At 42.6% G+C, this 23,200-nt stretch overlaps 1 long non-coding RNA gene across 1 annotated transcript; it reads right to left on the minus strand.

The window, feature by feature from the left end:
- Positions 1-5,882: 5,882 nt before the first annotated feature.
- On the minus strand, positions 5,883-15,890 carry LOC147822870 (uncharacterized). Its single transcript, XR_015445180.1, has 2 exons — positions 15,734-15,890; positions 5,883-13,064 (listed from the first exon to the last, which is right to left on the minus strand). It is a non-coding gene; the product is annotated as an uncharacterized LOC147822870 (long non-coding RNA).
- Between the last annotated feature and the right edge of the window lie 7,310 nt (positions 15,891-23,200).

The raw sequence follows: 23,200 nt of genomic DNA on the forward strand, positions 1-23,200 counted from the left end.
TGCAGAAGGCCAGCAACACCCCACAGCGTCTCCAACTCTCTCAATTAAAATGTTTGAATCTGTGAACCCAGATCTCTATGTCCACTGAATATAACTCTTAAGAATTAAGACAAGCAAATATAATTTCAGACAAAAGATAACTGGAATTCAGACAGGTCTCCACTTAGAAATGTTAGGGGAAGTTTTTCATTTTAAAAAATAATATACCACCTGGGAATTTGGGTCATCTAGAAAAGGGGACATTATTGGAAATGGTGGGCATGGGAATTTCTTGATAACTATAAAAACTAGTTTTCTTCTTAATTGATTTAAAATATACATAACTATGTGAAAAGTATAGCACTATCTGGTTGGAACTTTAACATAGACATGACATATACAATAACTACAGTGCAAACGTGAGAGACGGGTAAAAGAACCTATGTAGGGCCGGGGATTTAGCTCAGTGGTTCCGGCACCTGCTTTCCAAGCACAAGGACCGGAGTTCGATCTTCGGTACCAAAAAAAAAAAAAACCTATGCAGTCAGTGACTCCATGTTCCATAGCGAAGCACAATAATATCACTAGGCAGACAATGATAAGGTAAGGGTGAGTGTTATAATGTTTAGAGAAGACACTAACACATGCAAAGATAAATATCTGAAAGTCAATAGATAAATTAAAACAAAATTCTGAAAAGTTCATATAATCTAGGGCCAGGGATTTAGCTCAGTGGTTTCGCCTCCTGCTGCGCAAGTGCAAGGACCTGAGTTCGATCCCTGGTACCAAAAAAAAAAAGTTCATATAATCTAAAAGAAGGTCAAAAGGGAAAAACAGAGGAACAAAAAGGCTATGAGAAAAGCACAAAACCCACAAAAAGTCCAATCATATAAAAAGTTCCTTAAGTGTTGACTAGATACTGTAATTAAAAGGCAGAGATAGAATTGATTTTAAAAAATCCATGGACCCAATTATATGTGATCTATAAGATGAGCACATTTTAAAATATACAGATAGATTGAAAGTGAGTAGAAATATATATATAATATATATATGAAGATATATGAAAGTAAATGAATAGAAATATATGGCAAAAGAAGGCTAGAGTGACTACATTAATACATCAGATAAAACTGTCTTCAAGAGTGGTGTATTTGTAGACTACTCTAATCAATAAAACTTGGAGAATATACTTTCTCTTCAAATGCACATGATACATTCATTAAGACATAAAACAAGTTTCATTAGAGTACAAAAGTGTACTCTCTGACTAGAAGAGAATTAGGGCTCAAACAACAATAAAATATCCACAAAATTGCAAATTTTGAAAATTAAGCAACATACTTCTAAATAACATGTGGGTTAAGAATAAGTCACAAGAGAAATTAGAAAATATTTGAACTGACTGATTATGGAAGTACACGTCAAAATTCGTGGGACCAAGGGAGACTGGTGCGTTCAGGGAAGATACTAGCTTTAAATGCTTATATTGGAAGAGAAGAAATATCTAAATGATCCAAGTTCCAACTTAAGACATGAAGGAAAGAAACCAAAAGTAAGTAGACAGATGGAAATACGAAACATAAGAGCACAAATCAATGCAATCAAAACAAAAAGTACAGAAACCCAAATACGTAACCAAAGCTTGTTCTTTGAAGGTAAATATGATTTATATACTTCTAGCTATTTTTGATCAAGAAAATAGAAGAGGGGGCCAGGGATTTAGCTCAGTGGTTCCACTGCCTGCCTCGCAAGCGCAAGGTCCCTAGTTTGATCCCCAGTACCAAAAAGAAAAAAGAAAGAAAGAAAATAGAGGAGGAACAAATTAACCATACTGAGACTGAGAGGAGAGATATCACTGCAGGTTGTGTGGGGATTAATGCAATTATAGACTATGCTAACTTCAACATACCCTGCAATTTGGATGAAATGGACAAATTCTTTAGAACATAAAATTTCAACAGTTGATGTATCTAAAAAGTGTTCGTTTTTATATCAAGTACTTGTCCACAAAGGAAACCTCGAACGGTTAACAGCTTCACTAGTTAATTCTATCAGCATTTAAGGATGTCATAACAGCAGCACTAAAACTCTTTCTTAAAAGAGAGACAGAAACCCTTCCCAGATTGCTGTACAGGCCACTGAAACCCTAAAATGGGAGCCTGACAAAGATGCTACCCTAAATTATAGACTAGTATTACTCAGGAGCATAGTTGCAAAATTTTTTATTTATGTATTTATTTATTTTTTTGGTACCAGGGATCGAACTCGGGTCCTTTCGCTTGTGAGGCAAGTGGCGGAATCACTGAGCTAAATCCCCGGCCCTAGATGCAAAAATTTTAACAAAACATTAGTAAACAGAACACAGCAATATGTAAAAAGGTAGTGCATCGTGCTCAATGGGATATACTCCAAAAACTTAAGGTTAAATTAACTTTAAAAAACAAGTAGACATCATTTAAAGTGTTAACAGACTAAAGAGAAGCCCTAGGACCAATTCAATAAATGCAGAATAGGTATTTAACAAAACCCATTCCTGATAGAAGCTGGCAGTGACATCAGACACACATAATACTGTAGTTAATGATGACAGATTGCAATTTTCCCCAGGGAGCCCAGGAACAAGACTAGGATATCCACTCTCCCCACTGTTATTTAACACAGCCTTGGAAGCCCTGGACAGAAAAATAAGACAATGAAAAGAAGTATATAAACAAAGTCATCCAGACTGGAAAGGAAGAAGTACAACTATGTGGTTTCAAATAATACGATTATTTACATAGAAAATCTGAAAAATTGCCAAAACCACTACTAGAACTAATCAGTGAATTTCACAAGGTCAAAGGAGAGAAAGTGAAGATACAAAAATTACCTTGGCAAACAATTGGAAAAAAAATTATAAAAGTAAATCCACTCCAACCACCATCAAAAATGAAGGGACAAACAAACAGTGCAATACAGTGGGCAGATTGATCCGTCTGCCAAGCTTCAGTCCTGCACACCCTTCAGTGGGCCCAGGGGGGCTCCACTTCAGTGCCAGCCGCTGCTCTGCAGCAGCTGACAAGCTCATTCTGAAATGTATAAGGGAACGTAAGGAACCTTCAGCTTCCCTGTACCTCAGGGCATCACGAACCATATGTGGCGACTTGGAAAATTAAAATTCAGTTCCTTGTTAATCACATTTGGAAGACTAAATACTCACCAGGGCCCATGGTGACCCTTCTTAAACACTGCATAAAGTCCTCATGGGCAGCACTGACCTCAAATATCACAGCAACTTCAAAAAAAAGGACAAAATGAGAGAACTGATACCTGAACCTGACTTCACACTTACTATAAAGCTTCAGGAACTGAGGATTATAAAACTCACACAGGAAAACACGGGAGAATACACTTAGGACTTGAGGATCAGCAAAGGTTTCTTTAACAAGTTCTACAAAACAATAGCTATAAAAGAAATAGGAAAACTAGACTTTGCCAAAAAGCAAATCTTCTGCTCATCAAAAGACATCATGAGGGTAATTCACAAGCAAGCTGCGGACTGAGAGATAATTTTTGTACAACAAATTTCTGACATAAGACTGGTATCCAGGATACAGGAAGAACTCCTCCAACTCAACAATAGAAGATAAACAACCGTCTCCTCAAGGAGTAGGTGGGGCAAAGGTTTTGAAAAGAGAAATTTCAAACAAGATACACAAATGTCCAGTAAACAAAGAAAAAAGGACTCAGCATCATCCAAAAACACAAAAATGAAAATTAAAGCCACAGATACGCTACTGTACCCTATTTAGATAGCTAAAATTAAGAAGGATGAAAACACCAAATGATGAGAAGATCATGCAACTGGAACTCTTGACACTGTTGATGAGAATGGAAATGATACTGATACTTTGGAAGAATACCTTGTTGTTTCCTAAACGTAGACCTATCCCATGACCCTGGAAGTCCACAGATAGGTGTTTGACGAAGGGAAAAGAAAACACATACTCATTCACAAAAGGATGTATTCAAAAAATGTCCGTTGCTGGTTTTTACATAACAGCCCCAAACTAGAAACTGCTCTGAGTTCATCAATAGGAAAATGCTGTTAAAAAATATGATTTATACAACAGAAAAAGATTTAGCCACCAAACAGACCAGCTACCGAGACACGCAACAATGTGAATAAATCTCAAAAGCATGCTGAGTAAAAGAAGCCAGACCAAAAAACCCAAAGCAAAACAAAACAAAATACACAGAAAAGTATACACTGTATGATTCCACTTACATTAAATTACAGAAGAGCAAAATTAATCTGTAAACAGTGTCAGAAGAGGTTCGCCCTGGTGGTTTCAGGCTGGGGACTCTGGGACGGAGCACGGAACCCTCCTGGAGTCCTCAAGGGTCATGTTCTGAATCGGGTCCGGGTTCAGGTTGCAGAGAGCGCATCTGTCAAAGCTCCATGCCCCAGTTTTCTGCTCTTGCACAGCGGGTTACCAGGGACCAGCACTGCACATGCACCTCTGCTCAGTTTCTGTTCCCCACCTGGCCCCCAGGGCAGAGCAGGATAGCCACGGGAGAGACTGTTATTCAGGCTGCCGTGAGGGGATTCATTTCCTTGCAGCTATTTCTTGGCACTTTGCAGGCCACCACCTGGAGACAACCCTCAGGTCCTGCAGCCTCCCGGTCCCTTACAAGGTGCCCCAGGCCCTCGTGACACGGGCGTCTGCCATGAAGCCACTTTCTGCCCCAGCTCAGGAGCCTCTGTCCTGCCTGCTGGCACAGTGCACGATGGAGACATGTCTGGCCGTCCTCTGCTTCCGCTGAGGGCCTGGGAGGAGTCCCCTCTCCCTGCATGTTATAATCATGAGTGTTATATACAGTGTGAGTGTGTACATTATAATTGTGGATGTATAGTAATTGTACAAATTAATGGGTTTCGCTGTGACATTTCCAGACATGCACACATCCCACACCATCCTCCCTTCCACCTCCTTTTGTCCTCTCCCCTCTCTCCTCCCTCAGTCTCTTTCCCTAATAGTCTTCTTTTTTTTTTTACTCCACTATGAGATAAAGCATGCGATATTTGACGCTCTGGGCCTGGACACTTCGCTTAACCAGCCGCTCCCCAGTGCCACCCATTTTCCTGCAGGTAACTGAGTCTGTGCCCTGCTAAGCTGTGTACACGCGGGCGATGCACTTTCTTTGTCTGGTGCTCTGTGGGTGGCAACCAGGCTGCTTTCGTTCACTGGTGGATCTTGAGCAGTGCCACAGTAATCTCAAATGTGCAGGTGTCTCTTTCCTTTGCGACTCTGTTCCCTCCAGGTACCTACTGGACATTTATTTTTAGTTTTCTAAGGATCCTCCACATTATCTTCTGAAGTGGCTCTACTGATTTACCTTCCACCAAGAGGTTAGGAGTTCCTCTCTCCCCACATTCCTGTCAGTGGGACTGAATGCTCTGACCTTTTGATCTTTGGGGTTTTAGCAAAAGGTTTGGGGTCACACCCTTGGGTTTTGCTTGAGACCGTGCCATCTTAAGTTGAGCATCTGTTGCCTCTGGACAGGTTTAGATTTTTCAAAGCCATCCAGTCCCAGTTCCTTTTTGTTTAATATTTGTCTCAATTTATCTCTCTCCCTTCACGTTTTACTATAAACAGAAGACACCAGGCAATACCTCAACACTGCTTGGAATTCTCCTTAGCTGTATAACCCAGTTCATCACCTACAGGTTCTGCAGGCTAGCAGGTTGCTAAGCTTTCTGCCACAACATAGCAAGAACTGCGTCTACCATTGAATTATCCAAACGAGTCTTGTCTATTTCCTTATACTTTTTTGGCGTTTTCTCACTTTACTTCAGTAATCATAAATTTTGTGTATAATCGGGAGTTGGAAAAATTTATCTAATTGATCAAGTAGCCAAAGTATCAGAACAAACATTCTCCGAGGCAGTCCTACGTAGCTAACAGCAGCCCCATCTTCCAGGAGTTGGTTTCCAAGACATCAGACGGTGACATCCAGAAAGCTTCTCAAGTTCCCCAACAGCAGGCAACAAGCTGATCACCAGTGCATCCATCTAGATTCCCTGAGTTCATGTTCTCTTTCTGATCCATCACAGCTGTGTGAGAGCACCCCACCTTCTATACAATGGCTCTTTTGTATATGTCCTCACACTGCCTCCTTAATATTTTCGGTTCTCCTCTCTGGACCTAACATTTCTGAATTTACTTTAAAAAAAATCTAGGTCCACATTCACCTTCATAATTCAGATTCTGTCACACAAATAAATACTGTGTAAACCTGGAGTGCCTAAGGCTACATCAACAGCATACCCAGTACACCTTTTCCTGTCTTGCCTTTGTAGGCAAATTAATTACTCAGTATTGCTTCCACCTTGTCCTACCACAGCCAATGAAAACAACACATGTTTGGGAAGTAAAGTAACTGGGGTATGCAGGCCTAGACGTTGGCTTTTTATTTTCACTTTTTACAAGAGGGAATGGTTCTGTCCAGTCAAGCACATTATTGAAGGCATCCGTGTTTTATAAGTGGGTCCTGACACACAGGGAAGAAACTTCCTAGGCTGCTTATTAACTGTTAATAGGTTATCTGTGCTCCCCTCCAAGTCAGCCAGTCAGTAAGGACCGGCACTTCCTCAGGGTTAAGTCTTGCTAGAGGCAAGGATACCAAAAAGAAGAGAGAGTAAATGCACCAAGTCATTGGCAAGTAATGCAGAGCAGCACATCACTGTGCTAGGGGAATGGCAGTCCACTAGACACACTTATTAGGGTGGACGCTGCTCAGCAGCAGCAGCGTCAGCTGCTCCTCCCTCCGTCAAGAGCTCAGTGTGGATATACAGAACTGAGCAGATCTAACTGCTAAACTAACTCAGACCTAGGACACTGAAGGGGCCCACAGAAAGGGTAGAAATTAGTAGGCAAGAAAGCCAAGATCCTTAAATGATAGGTTCAAACCAAGGAATAGCCTTAAATATCCTCTTTAATTGCGGGGTAAAACAATGGTAAAAACAATGAGACTGTTTGAGGTTTTAACAATTACCTGGCTGCCCCCGGGCTAGAGCATAAACACAAACCGTAGTGTGGAGTTCAAGGCAAACAAGGTCTCTCGGAACAGAGCTGTATGAGGAGGATCCAGGGTGGATCAGTCAACCACCAACCGTGATTCCAACCCTGTCAGGCAGTGTTTTCAGGGAAGGTTTTAAGGCCCTTGTGGAGAACGGAGGGGAGCAATTTTGCAGGTCACATTGTCTAGGAGGCACTGTTTACATTCTTAACTACTCTGTTGACATTAATGTGTATGTGACTGCGTGCGCGTATCATATACCCACGCGCATGAGGACTGCGCTATGCTCAAGGGAGCAAAGACATCCATCACGCCCTGCGAAGACGCTTCCTGTGCCTCCCACAACGCTTCTGTGTCACGTCCAGTTCCCACCACGCTCAGGAAGCCACAAATCTGCTTTCTGTCACTATAGACGAGTTGTGTTTCCTAGAGCTTCATGTAAGTGAACTCTTGCTGTACGTGCCCTGCTAGTCCGCTTTCTGCCTCTTGGCACAGTTATTATGGAATTGGTCCATGTTGTGGCAGAGGTGGGTTTCATTTTATTCTTGAGTGCAGTCCATGGTGGTCTGCACTGGGATGGACGCGGGAGTCCTTTCCAGACACCAGCAGTTATGAGCAGAGTTGCTCTCACCCCTGTGCCCACGTCTCTATCGCTCTATTCCTCTGGGATGGAGCACAATGGCTGTCAAATTCCTTTACCACATGGCTTGTCCCTTTCCCTGTGATGCAGGACACTTCAGTGGCTCCACATTCTTTGCCAGCACTGGCCATGCCCCATCTTTCTAGTTTACCCCTGATCCTGGGTGTATACTGATACGTCACGGCTTCCTTTGCCTTATTTGCTACATATTTCTTGCTTGGCTCCGATAAAAATCTGTCCAAGCTGAGTTGCCTTATTTCTAGGTTTTCTAATCTCTGAGATTTTAGAGTTCTTCATATATTCTGAATACAAATCTTTATCAGGGGCCGGGGATTTAGCTCAGTGGTTCCAGCGCCTGCCTCACAAGCACAAGGTCCCGAGTTCTATCCCTGGTACCAAAAAAAAAATCTTTATCAGATATGTGACTTGGAGATATTTTCTCCCCATCTTCTCATTCTCCTAAGATGGCTTTTGAAGAGGAGAAGATTTTTTTACATTCTGGTGAAACCTAATCTATCAGTTCTTTTATGGATCACAGGTTTGTTGACCTATCTAAGAAATCTCTGCCTAACCCAATGTCATCAAAGTTTTCTGCTATTTTATTTTTGCAAGTTCCACAGCTTTAGACTTTATGTTTAGGATTAGGATTCCTTTCTAGTCAAAATTTTTCATATGTTTGTGCAAAGTTCCAGCATCAGTGGGTGAAATGATGACCCTTTCTCCACAAGCTTGAGGAGTTCACCATGGATGTGTGGGTTTACTTCTGAATTTGATTCTATTCCACTGACTTTTTTGTCTTTTCTAGGGTCAGCTCTGCACTGAGTTGAGTACTGTCCTCTTATGAGAGATCTTAAAGTCAGATGATGTTCACCTTCATTTTCGAAATTGTTTTAGCTATTCTCAGCTTCATTTCTATAGGAATTTCAGAATCGGTTTGTCACGTGTGAAAAAAAATAACTGTTGAGATTTTTCTGAGAGTTTGTGAAATCCATACAGTGACCAATAAATGTCTTCTGACTCCTAGACACAGTATTGGTCTCCACTTCTTTATGTCTTCTTTGATTTCTCTCAGCAAGTTTGTGTCTCAATGTATACAACGAGCACATCTTTTGTCAAATGTATCTTTATATTTTGTGTTTTATACTATTATAAATGTAGATCTAAGTTTCAATTTCTGATTTTTTCATTCTTAGTATACAGAAATACAATTGGTAGCTGGGTGTGGTGGCGTACATCTCTAATCCCAGTATTCTGGGAGGCTGAGGCAGAGTTGCAAGTTTGAGCATAGCCTGGGCTACTTAGCAACTTAACAAGACCATGTCTCAAAATTAAAAAAAAAATTAAAAAGGACTGTCTTACATACCTCAGTGCAAAGGGCCTGGGTTCAATATCTAGCACTTCAGAAGGGGTGAGAGGAGAAGGAAAATTTTAAAAGAAATACAACTGATATCTGTATATTGATTTTGCATGCTTCAACCTTGCTAACTTTAGTTCTGGAAGCTTTTATGTGGATTACATCATATTTTCAACAACAATCACATCATAAATTCAGTTTTATTTCTTATTTTCTAATCAGATTGTCTTTTGTTTGTTAATTTTCCTGTTTGCACTTGCTAGGGGCTCCAGCACAATGACAAGTATAAAGAGTGGAGGACACACCCTTGTGTTGCCCCTAATCTTAGAGGAAAACCATTCAGTCCTTGCTGCTCACTGAAGGTATTTTGCAGATGTCCTGTGTCACATTGAGGAAAATTCTTCACTTCCTGGTTTGCTGAGAGGTTTTTGTCTGTTTTGTTTTGCTCTATTTTGGAATTGTATAGTGGATTTAGCTAAATGCTTGTGTTAGGAAAAGAAAGAGAGAATCCACTGAAATGACCAGACAGTTCTGCTTTCTGGTGTATTAATGTAATGCATTGCACCGATTGATTTTCTAATGTTAGCCTGAGGTAAACTATACAAGTTCATGATGTTTTAGCTTGGTGTGTATTGTCTGATTCAATTTGTTAAAAGTTTCTTTAGAATTTTTGCATCAGTTCATGAAGAGTTTTGGTCTATAATTCTCTTTTCTTACAATGCCTTTGTCTTGTTTTGATATCAGGATAATACTGGCCTATAAAATGGTTGGAAAGCAGTCTTACCTCTTAAATTTAAAAAATACTGTCTGTGTTAGCACTGATATATTTCTTCTTACATGTTTTGTAGGATCCACCCATACAGTCATTTTGGCTTAACACTTCCATTTTGAGAAAGTGTTTAATTACAAATGCAACTTGTATAAAAGATAGAGTGCCAGTGAAGTTATTTAACTTTTAATTATGAGCATTGGTAATTCGCATCTTTCAAAGTATTTGCCCATTTCACCTAAGTTGCAAACTCAGTGGCATAAAGATTTTCATAATGTTCTCCTATTGTAAGTAACCATGATTTATAGTCATGTCACCTTTCTCTTTTCTTCTACTGGCCATTTGTTTCTTCTCTCTTTTTCTCTGATCAGTCTATGTAGAGGTTCATTGACTTCATTGATCTATTTAAAGAACCACCTTTTGGTTTTATTTTCTCTACTTTCTTCCTGGATCTTTTGTGAGTGGTTGGTATTCATTGATTTCCATTTTGTTCTTTTTTTATTTCCTTTCTTCTACATCCTTTGACCTTTCCCTGCTTTTTTATATTTCTTAGGGTAGAAACTGAGTTTATTAATCTGAGATCTTCTTTCTTTTCTGAGAATTTCATGCATCAAATTTCTTCTTGAGAACTCTTTATCAGTAGCATTCCACAAATTATAATATGTAGTGTTTTAACTTTTCATTCAGTTCAAAATACTTTCTTAGTTCCTGTTTGACTTCTTCTTTGACCCATAAGTTATTTACAAGTACACTGTTTGATTTCCAAATATTTGGGGATTGTCCAGGTGCCTTTCAGTTACTAATTTCTAATTTAATTCCATCGTGGTCAGGCAACACTGTTTGTATGATCTGAAACCTCTTAATTTATTGAGACTTGTTGTATGGCACAGAATATGACCTATCTTAGTAAACAGTTGAAAAGAATGGGTGTTCTCATATTACTGGGTGGGTGACCCTAAATATTAATTAGATTGAGTTGGCTGATGGCGTTGTTAACCCTCCTCTGTCTCTACTGATTGTCTGTGTATTTTTTCTGTCAAAAATTGAAAGAGGTGTATTGAAATCTCTGAATGTAATTGAGGATTTTTCTCTCAATCGGATTTTGCTGCATCTACTTTGGAGTTCTGTTATTAGATATACAAAGTGTGATGACATCCTCTGGCTGAGTTGACTTCTATATCATTATGAAGTGACCTTTTTAGTCCTGTTAATATTCTTCGCCCTGAAATTTACCTTATCTGATACTAATATTGTCCCTCCAGCTTTCTTTTTAGCAGCTAGTCCTTTCTTTAACATTGTAATAAAAAATGCATGAGATCTATTATTTTAACAAATTTTTAAGTGTGTAGTAGTATTGTGAACTATTTGATGTGGTTATTATTATCATAATATATCCTTTTCTGCCTCTAAGTGTCTTCATATTTAAGATGCATTTTTTTTTGTTTATGAGCAGTATATAATTAGTTCTTGTTCCTTTACCCAATCTTACAATCTCTGTCATGGCATGGGGTATTATACCATTTATATTTAATGTGATTATTGGTAAGATTAAGTTTAAATCTGTAAACTTCCTGTTTGTTTTCTATTTATTCTATCTGTCCTTTGTTCTATTCATTTTTTTCTCCTTTTGAGTTAACTATTTTTTAAATAATTGCATCCTTTTATTAGCCTATAGGCAATATTGAGTGGCTATTTTAGTAGCTTTTTATTAATAGTAGCTTTGGGATTTATAGTATACATTTTTAACTTACCACTGTCTACCTTTGATATAATCATACAAGGGTATATTTCCATTTTCTCCCTCCTGACTTTTGTGCTATAGTTGCTATACATTATTATTTGTTAAAACCATGAGCTATCATTCAAAGATATCTAAATAATGAGAAAAATGTCATAAACAGCTGCTCATGTCTTTGCCATTTCTCCGGATACTATTTCTCATTTTTTTAAAAAAAATCCATATTTCTAAATGATATTAATTCCCTTCTAGCTGAAGGACTTCTGTCTATTGGTGATGACTTCTCTTAGCTTTTGAATGTGATTATAATTACCTGAGTCTAGAATACCATTCCATTGTATATATAAACACAAAGGATTCTGGAGGCACTGTTTTCATATAAAATTGATTTTATGAAAATGTAACTGGTACCTCAACAGAGATCAAATTTTATTTCTTGTTTTTCTAAATGTGACCAATCACCATTTTGGAAAACCACATTGCTGATGACCTCACTCATGACGATGTCGCTCCCTGTGGCAGCCCGCATGGGGAGCAGAGGGATTCCTGGTGGCTCTAGGCACAATTCACTGCTTCTTTGTGACTTCAAGCATAGTTGTCTTTCTAGCATTCACATATTATTTTATTATAAATTACTTTCCTACTTTTCCCTTCATATTGCCCTGAGAGTTTTACATTTTTCTTTAATTATATGCATGGGAGGTTACATAGTCTAATATGTGGTGTGTGCTATGCATTTCATATAATATATAATCTATAACTTTCAAAGAAAATAAATCATTATTTATTTGATGCATTACAAAATCCCCCTAGACATAGTAGCTTAGAGTGATAACCATTCTTTGGTCACAGTATCATAGGTTGGTGTTTGGCACCTCAGTGTGGAGAGCTCATCTCTGCTCCACAGCACGCAGGCTGAGGGCACTTTACCTTTGTGATTAGTCAGCAGATCAGTGGGACTGCCTGGCTCTGGACAGCTGTGGGATGCCAGTTCTCCACGTGGTCAGTTCAGGCTCCCTCCACTGGGCCTTGGTTCCAAGAGGAAGAAGGGAGAAGCGGCAATGCTGGGGCAGCCTCAGCCCTAAAGCCACTCACCACCATTTCTATGGTATCCTGTGGGCCATGATCCATCAAAAAGCCAACTGGGCTCAAAGGTGGAGGACTAGCACCCTCTGGGAGAGAAGAGCAGCACCATCACAACCCAAAGAGTGTATAGGGAAGCCTGGACATTCCAGCCATGATCTGGCACTCTTCACAGAGCATCACAAAATATTGGTAACAAAACAAAGGGCAGGTGTGGCAGGATTGGACACCACTGCCACAAACAGTGTGCCATAAACGGCCTCCAACTCCATCCTCACCCATCCCAAAAGACGAGCATCCCTCCTCGATTCCTTGTGTTACCTTTTGCCACTGTGACAAACACCTGAGATAAACAACTTCAAGGAGGAAAGGGATAGTCTTGGCTCAGGATTTCAGTGCTTCCAGTCTATTGTTGTCTGGTTCCTCTGCTTTGGGCCTGTGAGAGGCAGAAAACGTCATGGTGAGGGAAAGCTGCTCGCCTCAGGACTGCCAGGAAACAGAGAAAGCCAAAGGGGGAGGGGCCAGGGACTGGAGTGGTTCCAAGGTCCTGCCCAGGACCCCCTCCCTTCCTCTAGCCCCCACCTCCAGTCTCCATCACTCCCAAGTTATGATACCATCAATGGGTTCATCCGCTGATGACCTTAGAGCCCTCAGATCCCATCGTCTTGGGAAACACCCACGGACACCCTGGAAGTGTGCTTTGCTCGTTCCTAGGCATTTGTCTGCAGCCATACCACTCTCAATGTGCCCACTGTCCTCTAATTCCTAGGCATTTCTCTCTCCAACCAAGTTGACATTTGTGATTAACCATCATAACCCTCATGAAAATAAACAAGAAAGATCCGCCATGTGTCAAGGGACCTCCACAGACTTGTAACAGTGGAATGTCTCCAGCCTCCCAGTCACAACATTTGCCTCCAATGTGCCCTTTGTTGAGTACTTCCTACACAGAAGCAAGGAGAAATGGGGATGGGGCAATTCCTTTTCTCGTGATCTTGTTCTGTTTTGTATTCTAGAAATAGAAAAGGCAAAACGATGATAGTCCATTTTCAGATAAGGGATTTTACTATGGTCAGAAGGCACACAGAATCTGTGTACCTGCCCCAGATTCACCTGTTGGAACCTAATTCCCAGTGTGGCAGCATTAAGAGGCGGAGCTTTGGGAATGTACTTAGCCCAAGAGGGCAGAGTCCTCCTGAACGGGATCCGTGTCCTTACAAAATAAGTCTGAGGGAGCTGCTTGCCCCTTCTGCCATGGGAAGAGACAGCAAGGAGGCCTCATAAGAAGCAGAAGGCCCTCACTGGACACTGGATCTGCTGGTGCCTCCATCTTCCCAGCCTCCAGAACCGTGAGCAGCACATTTCCATTGCATGTCACCGACCTAGTATATGGTGATTTCCTTACAGCAACCTGAACAGACTGAGACAGGGCTTGGTTATAGGATGGCTGGAAAATTGACATAACTGATGGTTCATTAGATAATGACACAGGTGCTCCACAGACTCAACCCTGGTATTGACCTGGTGGAGGCCCCCGCATCCTTCTTCCTCCATTAGAGCCCAAAGAGCCTGGCACCCAGGAACCCTAAGAGTGTGGTCGATGAACACAGTGCCAGACCCAAGGAGCAGGACCAACCAGTTTGGCTGGGGTACATTCTGGAATGTATGTGCTTTGCCTCGAACAGCTGGAAAACTTTGAAGGTCTGCAGGAGGACACCCTGTCCACACCCAGAGCTTCCTAGCAGGCCCTGCACTTCCTGGTCCTGTTTCCTCACAACCATGCATTACTGTATGCACAGGAAGCACGGGGAAAGGTCATGGCGAAAGTCTTTCTCTCAGAGAGCACGTTTTTAACCCTGCCAGGGCAGTGGTAGCTGGGCACGCCTAGAGTCAAGGCATTTCCCGTGTATGCAAGAGAGGCCATCATCTGCCCCCTGACGTCAGCGGTCACCACCGTCCAGTAGAAACCTCCCCTGGAATGCCACCACCTCCCACCTGGTGCTCCTCAGCGAGGTAAGACGACTGCAAACACCAGAAGCCTGAAGAATGTTTAACAGGGAAAGTTCCTGATCCACAGTAACCTCAGTGTTCCTGACAACACCCGCGGGCCCAGGAAGTGTGCCAACCAACCAGAGGTGGGCCAAGCCCTCCTCCACCCCAGGAGGGCACCCAGCAATCACTGCCCTCCCACCCTGTGGAGAACTGGGGTACAAGCTGTCCCAAGAAGCAAGTCTGATGTGTACCAGGCAGTGACAACCAGTGTGGCCCTTTGGCAGATGTCACTTGCAGGTGGTGTTTGCAGCACTCATGTCCTCATGTCAGGTGGGATCTGTGAAAAGCTGGAGAGATGTCAGGAGCCTCCCCAGGTAATGTCCTCCGATGCCATGTCTCCTCCACTGGAACGGGCTTCCCATCATCCTCCCAGGAAGTTAGGAGCCTTGTTAGGAAACCTGGGCTTTGTGTCCTGGACATAGTTGGGGACGTGACGTCCGGGTCACCCCAGCAGCTCAGGGGATTGCCTCGGGCACTGGGCTCTGAGCTGTGCTCCACACTCCAGAGCCCCAAGCTCAGGCTGAAGGGGCACAGCCGCTGAGGCTGTGTCCTGCTGGGCTCTTCCCTGCCATCTGTGCAGCCTCCTTCTCCTGCCCCCTTCCTAGGCTTCTAAGCCCGGGCCCACGTGAGACTGCGTGGGGCCAGCGGGGAAGGGAGCACTTCCGCACACCCAACTGTGCCTCAGGGATCTGAGGGTCCTCTTTCTGGGGCCACCCCAGCCCTTTCAGGGCTCCCAGGGCTCAAAAATGCCCCCCGTAACCCTTTTCCCGGAGTGACTTATGAAGGTACGTTTGCCTAACACACCGAGGGAGGCAACTGTGGCAAAACTGTGCCTCGACTGGGAAGGGGCAGAGGAGGGGTAGGATGAGCCGGTGTGGACGGATTCAAGGCAGAGACATCAATCGGCAGGACTCAGGCTGAGCTCTGCACAGAAAGAGAGGGTCGAGCGCAGAACCAGCTACAGGTGTGCACGCACACAAGTCCTCACACTCAGTACCCCTTGGCTCTGACATCAGAGCAGACTTACAAGCAACAGGCACGCCTCGAACTCACATTTTGGTTCCTAACATCCTCCAGTGAAAAGAACCAGGGCTCCCTGGAGGGACAGCTCGTCCTGGGCTGGGACTGGAACAGAAGACACACAAGAGGAACCAGAAAGCAGGAATATGCTCCACACAGCCACACACCCACAACGAGAGCCGTGTCAACAGGGCAGCAGGGCCCAGGAGCCAGCGGAATGAGGCCCCAGGGCCAAAAGCAGGACAATTTGAGCAACAAAATAAATAGCATAGTATTGGATTACAGCCAAAAGTGTAAAACAAACACCCGTGGGCCTACACTGACACGGGCCACAGTAAATCTGTGGTGCAGAACAATTCAAAACAATTTATGTTGACGGTCTGCCCTCAAAACATAGAGGGCAGCTCTCCACCCGTCACCTGTGGGTTGTGCTGACTTCTTTCTGAAGTGGACAGACAGCAAGGAACGGAGACAGGGTAACTTCACAGTGGAGAAACTGGACAAACACGATGTCAGCCAGGTGACAAAGGTCACCAGCAGCAGAGATGTGTCGTGTTGACAGCACGAGCCCCTGACGGGGTGTGAGAGAAATCACAGGTCACCTCTGCAATCCCCTTCTTGAAACCCACAACCCCAAGCAACCAGACCAGTCCCAGCTGTCAGAAACCCGCAAAATACCTAACCAATATCCCTTAAAACTGTCAAGGTCACTAAAAACAAGGAAAGTCGCAAAAGCTGTCATAGCCAGGGACAGTCAAATGGGACAAGATGACTAAGTGTAAACATGGCATCTTGGGATATGAGGCAGAGAAAGCTAAAGAAATATGAACAAGGCAAAGGCTTTAGTTAATAATAACGTACCGGTTTGGGTGCATTAACTGTGAATACTCCATACTATTATAACATGATAATCACAGGGGAAACTAGGTAGGAGAGCTAGGGGACTGCACGTGCTATTTTTACAATTTTTCTGTAAATGTGAAACTACTCTAAAATGAAAGTTTTATTTTAAAAAATCTGTGGGAGATGATACAACGAAATAAAGATGCAAGGGAAAATGTACAGTTTTGAAAATTAGAATGACACATGTATATATATTTCTAAAAGTACTGACATCAGGTATCAATTCATTAAGGTATTAAATTTCATTTTATGATGGAACCATTCTTTTTTAAAGGCTGATATTCTAATATACCAAATGTTACGCACTAAATCTTATGGTGAAACTTTCAAATAATTAGGGAATGTCCTAAGAAGAACAGAATTTTTCTTTCCAAAACAATTGCAGGAAATGAAAGAAGAGTAATTTGGGTCTAGTGGCTCAGAGACAGAGGGACACAACTGCACACCCCATCCCTGTCCCTGTCCCCGAGGCCATGGAAAGAGCTGGATGCCAGTGCTGGGGACTCCTGCCTCCTCCGGAAGTGCGTGGAGGCTGGCGGGTGTCCGGTGACTCTGGCTGCTGTGAGGACGTCTGGCTGGACAGGGCTGGCGCAGTCCTCCAGGGTGGCTGACAACCCACTTCCAAGGGATCCTCAGAGGCACGGGAGCCAGGCAACTCTGGAAAGTCGCCCGGAGAACTAGTGGACTCAGCGGACCACACCCCGTTCCAGCAGAGCTCCCCAGGGCTGGAAGAAGCAAGGCCATAGGACTTGGGGCCCAGCATCTGGGAAACCATGGCCTCTTCAACCCAAAGAAGCTGAACCCAGGATGGCCCTGGGCAACTGGGAATCCAGGGTCTCAAGCAGCACAATCACATCCTGGATATTTCCTGAATGTGTGAGACCCAGGGGATATTAATCAATACAACATTCCTATCTGGGGAAAAAACAGAACCTAAATGATTGCCTTTGCACATGTCCCCAAAAGAAATGGTTTTTAATTTGCTAGGATGAGCTGACCCTGCTTAAGCTTTTAGTTACTAAAGTAAGCTTAATTAAGATTTTATTACTTTTCTATGCTGTTTTTTGTCCCATTTACTGAAAGAAAAGGTAACATTCATGACAGCAAAACCCTGTACCCCTTTCATAACTGTCATGACTCGACACCCACCGTAGCCACAGATTATTCCTGCCCCCGAATGGGTGTCACCAATGTGGCACTAAGGTCGAGGCTGGGAGGAACAGTCGGGGCTGTCCTGGGCAAGCAGCACCTCCTCTCAAAGCTGTGACAGTCAAGAACATCTCCAAACACTGGGGCTGTTGGGGGAGGCAGAGTCACCCCAGGATGGGATCAGGGATCTGAAAACCACAACCACAGGAATCCTGCCCTCCGCCTACTCTTGCAAGCAAAGTTTTATTAGAACGCAGCCATGCTTGTCTGTCTACCAGTGGCATGTGCTCTACTCCACAGCACCAGAGCAGAGTTGAGCACAGGCAGCAGGGGTTGCCCAGGCCACAGAGGTCACAACATTGATCAGCCAGCCATTCCCAGAAGTTCACACCCTCTGCTCTGGACTGTCTTTCCTCTCCTCCATCTCTGCTAGGTCCATCCACCTGCCTCCATCCCAGTGGTGGCATCCTGGCCCTCCCGGGTCACCCCACCCAGACATCTGCAGACTTTCCTCAGGACATTCCTCCCTATGGTCTTGGGCCCTTCGGTCCAATCCACAGAGCACAGAGAGTGCCTTTTGTAAGATGACACACATTTTATCTCGTTACTCCCCTGCTGGAAACTTGTTGGTGGCCTCCTCTGCTCTCAGGATAAAGTGAGGCTGCCCTGTGTGGCCTGTGAACTCCAGGTGCTCGCAAGGACAGGCAGGGCCACCACAGGGCTTCTCTTCCTCCACTCACCTGAAGAGGAGTTATGCTTCCCTTCCCGCTGGTCCCCAAACAAGGAACACACCCGACCCCACTCTGACACCCACGAGGACCTATGGGTCTGGGCATGCAGCTCATCTGTGCCAGGTGTTCACTGGGTGCTGGAGGTTGTGTAGCTGCCCTTTGTGTTGTTAGCTTTGTGTGTACAGCCAACCCTCGGTGTTCCGGGGAGACCGCCCCAAGGGCCCCCCACGGATCCCTAAACCCAAGAATGCTCAAGTCCCTGATGTAAAACGCTGAGCATCTGCACAGGACCTGGGCACATCCTCCTGGATGCTTTAAATCCCCTCTCGAGTACTTACAATGCCTACTATAACTTAAATAGTTGTCCTGTACCTTTGAGAGCATAATGACAAGAAAAGGTCTGAACGTGTTCATTGCAGTTGAAAATTTTTTCAAATATTTTCAGTCCACAGTCAGTTGACTCCAGTTGTCCAACCTACAGCGATGGAGAAGCAGCTGCGTGTGGTTAGTATGCTCATTCCTCACTTGCCGTGAGCTTAGCAGTAGGGCGGCTCTAAAGTTTCATGTGTGCCGAATACTCCCTGCAGCAAGGACTTCCCAGTTTTTGGACAATGTCTCCAAATCAGAAATAAATGTACTGTATGCCATAATCCAGCTCACGCCATGTGGCTTATGTAGACTTAAGACATATATTTTGCGACAGAACATTTCTCTTTATAATTAGCCTTTTCTATTATTTTCTATTTTGTATTTTAAATGTTGGCCACAATGCACTGTATTAATTTCACTGGCCAACCCATGGGATGTCACAAATACTGTCCTCCCCCTCCCAGACAGGTGCCGCACAAAAGAGGTTTTTTATAAATATTTGGTGGATCACTAAGGGATTTTCTGGCCATGAGAATGTCCAATAAACTGCTCGCAGGGCCTGGATTTTTGGCTGAGCATCTTTGGATCTCTCCAACTCTCCAGACTTCCTGGCAAATTACATGATTTACCTTTGCAAGTGGTGAGGTTCTTCAAAGGGGCCCTGCAAGAAGAGGAAATTGATCCAAGGTACTGTTGTTAATGTGTTTACCCAAGTCCTTGGGCTCCCAAGCAAATCTTGTAATTTAGAAATATTTAAATGATTGACAGTGACAAGGGAGCCAGAAATGACCGGAGATTAGCTCAGAGTAATGCTTCCAGGAAAGAACTGCCAAGAAAGGCCTCGAGTGAACAAGACGGGAATGCATGAATGGATGCAGGAGTTTTTTAAAAAATTAAAAATCAAAAACAGCCAAGAAGAGAATAGCATGGGGAGCCATGGTGGAGAAGCCGGGGGAGGGCAGCTGCCCCTCAGCACCCAGACTGCGTGGGCACCCTGGGGTCCACATCACAGGCACACCAGGCTCCCAGGCTGCCCTCCCTGGCCTGCTGCTCACCGAGACTTGGTTTCTCATTCCATCAACTTACACTCCCCACGCAGGCAAGCCTAACTTTGATTTACCCATGCGTACCCTTCCAGACAAGGGGTCTGTGGACTTGGATGGGAAAAGAAATCTATCATTATTTCCCATGCTCACTAACACATTTAGAACACCCACTTCACGAACTTAGGAAAGAAACCTCAGCAGTGTTTGCAAGGCTGTGACTTTGTCATCAACAGAAGCCATCAATATTTTCTTATCACATTAAAGTTCCTGCAAATATCGCAAAATGTCTCTGACACTCATCCACTACTTCAAAACTATGGCATCTGGTAGCTTCACCATGAGAGTGCATTCAAAATATTGAGAAAGAAGCACATATATTGCTACATCACAAATTTGCCTTTTAGATACCATATAACTTTATTTCAATACAACAGGTTTCCACTGTAGCCTGTTGTCTTTATTATGAAAAAAGAAAACAAAATTTCATAATCAAATAAGAGACTAACAATAGTTATTACACTGTGTATTGTTATTTCAAAGCAGTTACTGAAAGTATTAGACATAAACCAAAAAGATTCTTACAAGAGAAAAACAGATAGCTCTTGTTGCCTTTGCTACTATGTGGGTGCCAGGTTGTTTCTCCTCTGTGATGTCTGTTTGCCATCCACCCTGCTTTGGAGCCAGCCGATTACAGACATAAACCTCTATGAACTCCCAGAGGAAGGGGCTTCTAGGCCGCTGTTCCATGCTCCCAGGCCAGAGGTAGGGGCTTCCAGGCTGCTGTTCCACACTCCCAGGGCAGAGGAAGTGAACTGTGTGGGTGCCAACAGCACCCCCCCCATCAAAATGAGAAGACACGAAAACAAGTCTCAAAATCAGACTTCCAGATCACCTACAGCAACCCCAAAGGGAAACGAGATGGAACACTTATACTCAACCACCTGGACTCCCTGAACTGGCAACAAAAGAGGATCTGGAAAAAATGAAATCAGAAATAATTTCTCAGATAACAGCAGGGATTGTGCCCATAGTGCAAGACATGATTAATAAATCTAGAGAGGAGCTGAAGAACGTGATGGAATCCCCACATAGGAAACAAATGGAATCCTTAAAACAGATACAAACAGATTTCCAGGAGATTAAAAGCTCTACTGAAAGTCTACACAGCAGAATGAGCCAATGTGAGGACAGAATTTCAGATAAAGAAGATAAGATTGCAATTAGTGACCAAGAAAAGAAAAATTGCTTCAAAATTATAAGGGAACATGAGAAATCAATCCAGCAACTGCTAGATGATGCAAAGAAGAATAACATAAGACTGATTGGAGTCAATGAAGAAACAGGAGAGAGTGGAGATGACATTAAAAAATTGTTCACAGAAGTAATGGCAGAAAATTTCCCAAGCAGGGGAAAAGAACTTAACATACAGATAAATGAGGCATATAGGACTCCAAATAGCCTTAATCAAAAAAAAATCTACACATAGGTATATAATTGTTAAGATTCCAGAAACCCAACAGAAGAACAAAGTTCTACAGGCAGTTAGAGAAAAGAAACAAATCACATACAAAGGAAAGCCCATCAGAATCACAGGAGACTTCTCAACGCAAACCCTCAAGGCAAGAAGAGCTTGGAGTGACGTATTTCAAGCTCTAGAGGAAAATAGCCTCCAACCCAGACTGATGTACCCTGCAAAACTATCTTTCAAAATTGGTGGAGAAATAAGATACTTTCATGACAAAGAGCACCTTAGGAACTTCATGAATACCAAACCAGCACTACAAAAAATTTTAGATAATATCCTAGGCAGACAATGAGCATCACAACCCCAGGAAGCCCAGCAGAATGAATCCATCAGGCAAGACAAGAAATTAAATGTAAAGGGGGAGAATACAACAAAAAGAAAAAGTCATGACAATGATAAGTCAGTACATATCAGTTATAACCATCAATGTTAACAGCCTCAATTCACCAATCAAAAGAAATAGTCTGGCACAATGGGTCAAGAAGCAAGATCCAACAATATGCTTCATACAAGAAACACACTTAATTCAAAAAGAAACTCATAGATTGAAAAGTAAAGGGTAGAAAACAATACTCCATGTGACAGGTACCAGAAAAAAAGCAGGAGTAGCTATCCTCTTTGCAGATCAAGTGGATTTCAAACCAACACTGATTAAGAGAGACAAAGAAGGACACTACATCCTTGTAAAGGGAACAATCGAGGAGGAAGAGATGACAATCATAAATATCTATGCACCAAATGTTAGTGTGCCAAACTATACAAAACAAATACTAACGGACATGAAAAATCATATAAGCATTAACACAATACTAGTGGGGGACCTCAATACCCTACTGTCACATATAGATAGATCAACTAGACAAAAAACAAGCAATGAAATACTAGAACTCAATCAAACTCTTGAACAAATGAACTTAACAGATGTTTACAGAGTATTCCACCCCACAAAATCAGAATACACATTCTTTTAAGCTGCACACGTGTCGTTCTCCAAAATAGACCACATACTCACTCAAAGAACATGTTTAATTAAGTTCAAAGGAATTGAAGTTATCCCCTGTATATTATCAGACCATAGTGTGATGAAATTGGAGATCCATAGCAAAAGAAACTGCAAGAATCTCATAAACACATGGAAATTGAACAACACACTTCTGAATAACCAATGGGTCACAAAGGAAATTAAAGAAGAAATCAGACAGTCCTACAATTAAATAACAATGACAATACAACATATTGGAATCTGTGGGACACAATGAAAGCAGTCTTATGAGGGAAATTCATAGCAGTGAATACACATATTAGGAAAACAGAGCGAGCCCAATTAAACAACCTGATGCTAAACCTCAAGCTTCTAAAAAAAGAAGAGCAGGACAAATCCAAAGCTCATACAAGGGAGGAAATTATAAAGATCAGAGGAGAAATCAATTCAATGGAGACTAAGAGAATGATACAAAAAATTAATGAAGCCAAGAGTTGATTCTTCAAAAGAGTAAACAAAATTGACAAACCCTTAGCCAACCTTATCAGAAAAAGGAAAGAAAAGCCCCAAATCCATGCAATTAGGAATGAAAAGGGTGAAATTACAACAGACCCAGCAGAAATCCAGAGGATCATCAATACCTACTTCCAGAACCTATATGCCAATAAGATGGAAAACACAGAAGAAATGGATGAATTCCTAGATACGTATGAATTGACAAAGTTGAACGAAGAAGACCTAAAAATTCTAAACAACCCAATATCAACCAATAAAATTGAAAACATAATTAAAAAT

This window comes from Heterocephalus glaber, unplaced genomic scaffold, assembly GCF_053883595.1.
Source record: "Heterocephalus glaber isolate CG9 unplaced genomic scaffold, H.glaber_assembly_v1.0 deba00001608, whole genome shotgun sequence".
NCBI classification, from domain to species: domain Eukaryota; kingdom Metazoa; phylum Chordata; class Mammalia; order Rodentia; family Bathyergidae; genus Heterocephalus; species Heterocephalus glaber.